This window comes from Hyla sarda, unplaced genomic scaffold (genome assembly GCF_029499605.1).
Source record: "Hyla sarda isolate aHylSar1 unplaced genomic scaffold, aHylSar1.hap1 scaffold_1109, whole genome shotgun sequence".
Lineage (NCBI taxonomy): Eukaryota > Metazoa > Chordata > Amphibia > Anura > Hylidae > Hyla > Hyla sarda.
This window is the reverse complement of record NW_026607729.1, coordinates 33,924-42,500: the sequence shown is the minus strand read 5'-3', so window position 1 is coordinate 42,500 and position 8,577 is coordinate 33,924. Positions and strand designations below refer to the sequence as shown.

The 8,577-nt window shown below is 41.4% G+C and overlaps 2 pseudogenes; both read left to right on the top strand.

Moving 5' to 3' along the window:
• The first annotated feature begins 6,782 nt into the window (after nucleotides 1-6,782).
• Nucleotides 6,783-6,890, top strand: LOC130301089 (U2 spliceosomal RNA; annotated as a pseudogene).
• A 1,322-nt stretch (nucleotides 6,891-8,212) lies between these two features.
• LOC130301088 (U2 spliceosomal RNA) lies at nucleotides 8,213-8,320 on the top strand (annotated as a pseudogene).
• The last annotated feature ends 257 nt before the right edge of the window (nucleotides 8,321-8,577 follow it).

Below are 8,577 nucleotides of genomic sequence, written 5' to 3'. Positions count from 1 at the left end.
AGTTTAATATCTGATATGTCCCCTATCTGATAGCATATATTAAATGCACCACCAGGTTTCAGTGTTGGAAAGAAAGATTATCTGTTTATTTGCTGCAGCTGCTTGCTGGCTAGTCCAGTGGGCCCCTACTGCAGGCAATAGACAATAGGTGGTGCCTATGTGCCTAGGTGGATAGGACATCAGCTATGAGGCATTTGTTTGTACAAACTGCTGCTCACAACTAATGTTGTAATATAGTGTCTCCATCTGCTGGTGGTATTGAATAAGCAATAGTGCAATGATAGGGTCTGAAAAAGAAGAAAAATAAGAAGCAGCAGCATAGGAAAGAAGGTAAAAATGAGGTGAAAACATGTTTAAAAAAGTATTTCCATCTCTCTCTCTCTCTCTATATATATATATATATATATATATATATATATATTTAAAAGAAAAAAAATTTATATATATACATATAGAGAGAGAGATAAATATATATAGAGATAGATGGGTGGATAGATAGATAGAGAGATACACATACACACATACACACATACACACATACACACATACACACATACACACATACATAGATATGTGTGTATTGTTGGAGTTGCAAACATGGGTGCACTTAACAAACTCAGTGCGGCTATTCCCCATTGAAAGATTGTTGCACCCAGGACCCTTAGCACTGTGATATGCTACTCAATACCACTGGCATGGCCAGGTGTAAACAACATCTGACCTTTGTTGTGTATGTAACCATGGAGATTGTGATGTCGCCTAGGCTCACCAAAGAACAGCCTTGTCAGAAGCAGCACTGCCATGAGCAGAAGTAGCAGCACCATAGGTTGTCAAATAAGTTGGATTTAACCAAGACAAGTGAGTCCAATAGGATGCAGGTATGTCCTCTATCCTTACAGCTTCCCGTGGCTGTTGGTTTTATACCGTTTGGGGACAGCCAAGGAGGCGTCAGCAGGCAACACAGGTAAGTGTGTGCTTGTGTGTGTGTGTGTGTGTGTGTTTGTGTGTGTGTGTTTCCTATGCAGATCCTAAACCCAGTATCAAATGCAAGTAGGAGGAGTAAGAAGGGTTCCTGCCAAAGCCAGGTTATGGATTGCATTTAAAAATGGTCCATCAGAGTGAAATGGACTCCCATCTTCCTGCTTAGCAATAATGATATGGGTTTAGGGTCTGCTGTGTGTACTGGTGGGTGACTGCCACCCAGCCAGAGTGTGTATGGGAGGCTGCCAGCCAGCCTCCCTTCCTACAAGTAGTGATGGTGCATGTGAAGGGGACAGCGTTGGTTCCTCCCCTTTCACAGTTATCACTTCTCATCCTTCCTTTTGGCTGGTATCAAATGTGGTGTCTGTTTATATCAGTTTAATATCTGATATGTCCCCTATCTGGTAGCATATATTAAGTGCACCACCAGGTTTCAGTGTTGGAAAGAAAGATTACCTGTTTATTTGCTGATGCAGCTGCTTGCTGGTTAGTCCAGTGGGCCCCTACTGCAGACAAAAGACAATAGGTGGTGCCTAGGTGGATAGGACATCAGCTATGAGGCATTTGTTTGTACAAACTGCTGCTCACAACTAATGTTGTAATATAGTGTCTCCATCTGCTGGTGGTATTGAATAAGCAATAGTGCAATGATAGGGCCTGAAAAAGAAGAAGCAGCAGCATAGGAAAAAAGGAGGAAAGAAGGAAAACATGGAGAGAAGAAAAAAAAAGAAGGTAAAAATGAGGTGAAAACATGTTTAAAAGAGTATTTCCATCTCTCTCTCTCTCTATATGTATATACATATATATATATATATATATATACTTAAAAGAAAAAACAATATATATATATAGAGAGAGAGAGATAAATATATATAGAGATAGATGGGTGGATAGATAGATAGATACACATACATACATACATACATACATACATACATACATACATATGTGTGTATTGTTGGAGTTGCAAACATGGGTGCACTTGACAAACTCAGTGCGGCTATTCCCCATTGAAAGATTGTTGCATCCAGGACCCTTAGCACTGTGATATGCTACTCAATACCACTGGCATGGCCAGGTGTAAACAACATCTGACCTTTGTTGTGTATGTAACCATGGAGATTGTGATGTCGCCTAGGCCCACCAAAGAACAGCCTTGTCAGAAGCAGCACTGCCATGAGCAGAAGCAGCAGCGCCATAGGTTGTCAAATAAGCTGGATTTAACCAAGACAAGTGAGTCCAATAGGATGCAGGTATGTCCTCTATCCTTACAGCTTCCCGTGGCTGTTGGTTTTATACCGTTTGGGGACAGCCAAGGAGGCGTCAGCAGGCAACACAGGTAAGTGTGTGCTTGTGTGTGTGTGTGTGTGTTTCCTATGCAGATCCTAAACCCAGTATCAAATGCAAGTAGGAGGAGTAAGAAGGGTTCCTGCCAAAGCCAGGTTATGGATTGCATTTAAAAATGGTCCATCAGAGTGAAATGGACTCCCATCTTCCTGCTTAGCAATAATGATATGGGTTTAGGGTCTGCTGTGTGTACTGGTGGGTGACTGCCACCCAGCCAGAGTGTGTATGGGAGGCTGCCAGCCAGCCTCCCTTCCTACAAGTAATGATGGTGCATGTGAAGGGGACAGCGTTGGTTCCTCCCCTTTCACAGTTATCACTTCTCATCCTTCCTTTTGGCTGGTATCAAATGTGGTGTCTGTTTATATCAGTTTAATATCTGATATGTCCCCTATCTGATAGCATATATTAAATGCACCACCAGGTTTCAGTGTTGGAAAGAAAGATTATCTGTTTATTTGCTGCAGCTGCTTGCTGGCTAGTCCAGTGGGCCTCTACTGCAGGCAATAAACAATAGGTGGTGCCTATGTGCCTAGGTGGATAGGACATCAGCTATGAGGCATTTGTTTGTACAAACTGCTGCTCACAACTAATGTTGTAATATAGTGTCTCCATCTGCTGGTGGTATTGAATAAGCAATAGTGCAATGATAGGGTCTGAAAAAGAAGAAAAATAAGAAGCAACAGCATAGGAAAGAAGGAAAACATGGAGAGAAGAAAAAAAGAAGGTAAAAATGAGGTGAAAACATGTTTAAAAAAGTATTTCCATCTCTCTCTCTCTCTATATGTATATACATATATATATATATATATATATATATATATTTAAAAGAAAAAAAAATTATATATATATATATATATATATATATATATATACATATATAGAGAGAGAGAGAGATAAATATATATACAGATAGATGGGTGGGTAGATAGATAGATAGATAGATAGATAGATACACATACATACATACATACATACATACATACGTGTGTATTGTTGGAGTTGCAAACATGGGTGCACTTGACAAACTCAGTGCGGCTATTCCCCATTGAAAGATTGTTGCACCCAGGACCCTTAGCACTGGGATATGCTACTCAATACCACTGGCATGGCCAGGTGTAAACAACATCTGACCTTTGTTGTGTATGTAACCATGGAGATTGTGATGTCGCCTAGGCCCACCAAAGAACAGCCTTGTCAGAAGCAGCACTGCCATGAGCAGAAGCAGCAGCACCATAGGTTGTCAAATAAGCTGGATTTAACCAAGACAAGTGAGTCCAATAGGATGCAGGTATGTCCTCTATCCTTACAGCTTCCCGTGGCTGTTGGTTTTATACCGTTTGGGGACAGCCAAGGAGGTGTCAGCAGGCAACACATGTAAGTGTGTGCTTGTGTGTGTGTGTGTGTGTGTGTGTTTCCTATGCAGATCCTAAACCCAGTATCAAATGCAAGTAGGAGGAGTAAGAAGGGTTCCTGCCAAAGCCAGGTTATGGATTGCATTTAAAAATGGTCCATCAGAGTGAAATGGACTCCCATCTTCCTGCTTAGCAATAATGATATGGGTTTAGGGTCTGCTGTGTGTACTGGTGGGTGACTGCCACCCAGCCAGAGTGTGTATGGGAGGCTGCCAGCCAGCCTCCCTTCCTACAAGTAGTGATGGTGCATGTGAAGGGGACAGCGTTGGTTCCTCCCCTTTCACAGTTATCACTTATCATCCTTCCTTTTGGCTGGTATCAAATGTGGTGTCTGTTTATATCAGTTTAATATCTGATATGTCCCCTATCTGATAGCAGATATTAAGTGCACCACCAGGTTTCAGTGTTGGAAAGAAAGGTTATCTGTTTATTTGCTGCAGCTGCTTGCTGGCTAGTCCAGTGGGCCCCTACTGCAGGCAAAAGACAATAGGTGGTGCCTATGTGCCTAGGTGGATAGGACATCAGCTATGAGGCATTTGTTTGTACAAACTGGTGCTCACAACTAATGTTGTAATATAGTGTCTCCATCTGCTGGTGGTATTGAATAAGCAATAGTGCAATGATAGGGTTTGAAAAAGAAGAAAAATAAGAAGCAGCAGCATAGGAAAGAAGGAAAACATGGAGAGAAGAAAAAAAGAAGGCAAAAATGAGGTGAAAACATGTTTAAAAAAGTATTTCCATCTCTCTCTCTCTATATATGTATATACATATATATATATATTTAAAAGAAAAAAAAATTATATATATATATATATATATATATATATACATATAGAGAGAGAGAGAGAGATAAATATATATACAGATAGATGGGTGGATAGATAGATAGATAGATACACATACACATACATACATACATACATACATACATACATACATACGTGTGTATTGTTGGAGTTGCAAACATGGGTGCACTTGACAAACTCAGTGCGGCTATTCCCCATTGAAAGATTGTTGCACCCAGGACCCTTAGCACTGGGATATGCTACTCAATACCACTGGCATGGCCAGGTGTAAACAACATCTGACCTTTGTTGTGTATGTAACCATGGAGATTGTGATGTCGCCTAGGCCCACCAAAGAACAGCCTTGTCAGAAGCAGCACTGCCATGAGCAGAAGTAGCAGCACCATAGGTTGTCAAATAAGTTGGATTTAACCAAGACAAGTGAGTCCAATAGGATGCAGGTATGTCCTCTATCCTTACAGCTTCCCGTGGCTGTTGGTTTTATACCGTTTGGGGACAGCCAAGGAGGCGTCAGCAGGCAACACAGGTAAGTGTCTGCTTGTGTGTGTGTGTGTGTTTCCTATGCAGATCCTAAACCCAGTATCAAATGCAAGTAGGAGGAGTAAGAAGGGTTCCTGCCAAAGCCAGGTTATGGATTGCATTTAAAAATGGTCCATCAGAGTGAAATGGACTCACATCTTCCTGCTTAGCAATAATGATATGGGTTTAGAGTCTGCTGTGTGTACTGGTGGGTGACTGCCACCCAGCCAGAGTGTGTATGGGAGGCTGCCAGCCAGCCTCCCTTCCTACAAGTAGTGATGGTGCATGTGAAGGGGACAGCGTTGGTTCCTCCCCTTTCACAGTTATCACTTCTCATCCTTCCTTTTGGCTGGTATCAAATGTGGTGTCTGTTTATATCAGTTTAATATCTGATATGTCCCCTATCTGATAGCATATATTAAATGCACCACCAGGTTTCAGTGTTGGAAAGAAAGATTATCTGTTTATTTGCTGCAGCTGCTTGCTGGCTAGTCCAGTGGGTCCCTACTGCAGGCAATAGACAATAGGTAGTGCCTATGTGCCTAGGTGGATAGGACATCAGCTATGAGGCATTTGTTTGTACAAACTGCTGCTCACAACTAATGTTGTAATATAGTGTCTCCATCTGCTGGTGGTATTGAATAAGCAATAGTGCAATGATAGGGTCTGAAAAAGAAGAAAAATAAGAAGCAGCAGCATAGGAAAGAAGGAAAACATGGAGAGAAGAAAAAAAGAAGGTAAAAATGAGGTGAAAACATGTTTAAAAAAGTATTTCCATCTCTCTCTCTCTCTATATGTACATACATATATATATATATATATATATATATATATATATTTAAAAGAAAAAAAAATTATATATATATATATATATATATATATACATAGAGAGAGAGAGAGATAAATATATATAGAGATAGATGGGTGGATAGATAGATAGATAGACATACAGACACACATACACACATACACACATACACACATACACACATACATACATACATATGTGTGTATTGTTGGAGTTGCAAACATGGGTGCACTTGACAAACTCAGTGCGGCTATTCCCCATTGAAAGATTGTTGCACCCAGGACCCTTAGCACTGGGATATGCTACTCAATACCACTGGCATGGCCAGGTGTAAACAACATCTGACCTTTGTTGTGTATGTAACCATGGAGATTGTGATGTCGCCTAGGCCCACCAAAGAACAGCCTTGTCAGAAGCAGCACTGCCATGAGCAGAAGTAGCAGCACCATAGGTTGTCAAATAAGTTGGATTTAACCAAGACAAGTGAGTCCAATAGGATGCAGGTATGTCCTCTATCCTTACAGCTTCCCGTGGCTGTTGGTTTTAAACCGTTTGGGGACAGCCAAGGAGGCGTCAGCAGGCAACACAGGTAAGTGTGTGCTTGTGTGTGTGTGTGTGTGTTTCCTATGCAGATCCTAAACCCAGTATCAAATGCAAGTAGGAGGAGTAAGAAGGGTTCCTGCCAAAGCCAGGTTATGGATTGCATTTAAAAATGGTCCATCAGAGTGAAATGGACTCCCATCTTCCTGCTTAGCAATAATGATATGGGTTTAGGGTCTGCTGTGTGTACTGGTGGGTGACTGCCACCCAGCCAGAGTGTGTATGGGAGGCTGCCAGCCAGCCTCCCTTCCTACAAGTAGTGATGGTGCATGTGAAGGGGACAGCGTTGGTTCCTCCCCTTTCACAGTTATCACTTATTATCCTTCCTTTTGGCTGGTATCAAATGTGGTGTCTGTTTATATCAGTTTAATATCTGATATGTCCCCTATCTGGTAGCATATATTAAGTGCACCACCAGGTTTCAGTGTTGGAAAGAAAGATTACCCGTTTATTTGCTGCTGCAGCTGCTTGCTGGCTAGTCCAGTGGGTCCCTACTGCAGGCAAAAGACAATAGGTTGTGCCTAGGTGGATAGGACATCAGCTATGAGGCATTTGTTTGTACAAACTGCTGCTCACAACTAATGTTGTAATATAGTGTCTCCATCTGCTGGTGGTATTGAATAAGCAATAGTGCAATGATAGGGTCTGAAAAAGAAGAAAAATAAGAAGCAGCAGCATATGAAAAAAGGAGGAAAGAAGGAAAACATGGAGAGAAGAAAAAAAAGAAGGTAAAAATGAGGTGAAAACATGTTTAAAAAAGTATTTCCATCTCTCTCTCTCTCTCTATATGTATATATATATATATATATATATATATATATATATATATATATATTTAAAAGAAAAAAAATTATATATATACATAAAGAGAGAGAGAGATAAATATATATAGAGATAGATGGGTGGATAGATAGATAGATAGATAGATAGATAGATAGATAGAGAGATACACATACACACATACACACATACACACATACACACATACATACATACATAGATATGTGTGTATTGTTGGAGTTGCAAACATGGGTGCACTTGACAAACTCAGTGCGGCTATTCCCCATTGAAAGATTGTTGCACCCAGGACCCTTAGCACTGGGATATGCTACTCAATACCACTGGCATGGCCAGGTGTAAACAACATCTGACCTTTGTTGTGTATGTAACCATGGAGATTGTGATGTCGCCTAGGCCCACCAAAGAACAGCCTTGTCAGAAGCAGCACTGCCATGAGCAGAAGTAGCAGCACCATAGGTTGTCAAATAAGTTGGATTTAACCAAGACAAGTGAGTCCAATAGGATGCAGGTATGTCCTCTATCCTTACAGCTTCCCGTGGCTGTTGGTTTTATACCGTTTGGGGACAGCCAAGGAGGCGTCAGCAGGCAACACAGGTAAGTGTGTGCTTGTATGTGTGTGTGTGTGTGTGTGTGTGTGTGTGTGTGTGTGTTTCCTATGCAGATCCTAAACCCAGTATCAAATGCAAGTAGGAGGAGTAAGAAGGGTTCCTGCCAAAGCCAGGTTATGGATTGCATTTAAAAATGGTCCATCAGAGTGAAATGGACTCCCATCTTCCTGCTTAGCAATAATGATATGGGTTTAGGGTCTGCTGTGTGTACTGGTGGGTGACTGCCACCCAGCCAGAGTGTGTATGGGAGGCTGCCAGCCAGCCTCCCTTCCTACAAGTAGTGATGGTGCATGTGAAGGGGACAGCGTTGGTTCCTCCCCTTTCACAGTTATCACTTATTATCCTTCCTTTTGGCTGGTATCAAATGTGGTGTCTGTTTATATCAGTTTAATATCTGATATGTCCCCTATCTGGTAGCATATATTAAGTGCACCACCAGGTTTCAGTGTTGGAAAGAAAGATTACCCGTTTATTTGCTGCTGCAGCTGCTTGCTGGCTAGTCCAGTGGGTCCCTACTGCAGGCAAAAGACAATAGGTTGTGCCTAGGTGGATAGGACATCAGCTATGAGGCATTTGTTTGTACAAACTGCTGCTCACAACTAATGTTGTAATATAGTGTCTCCATCTGCTGGTGGTATTGAATAAGCAATAGTGCAATGATAGGGTCTGAAAAAGAAGAAAAATAAGAAGCAGCA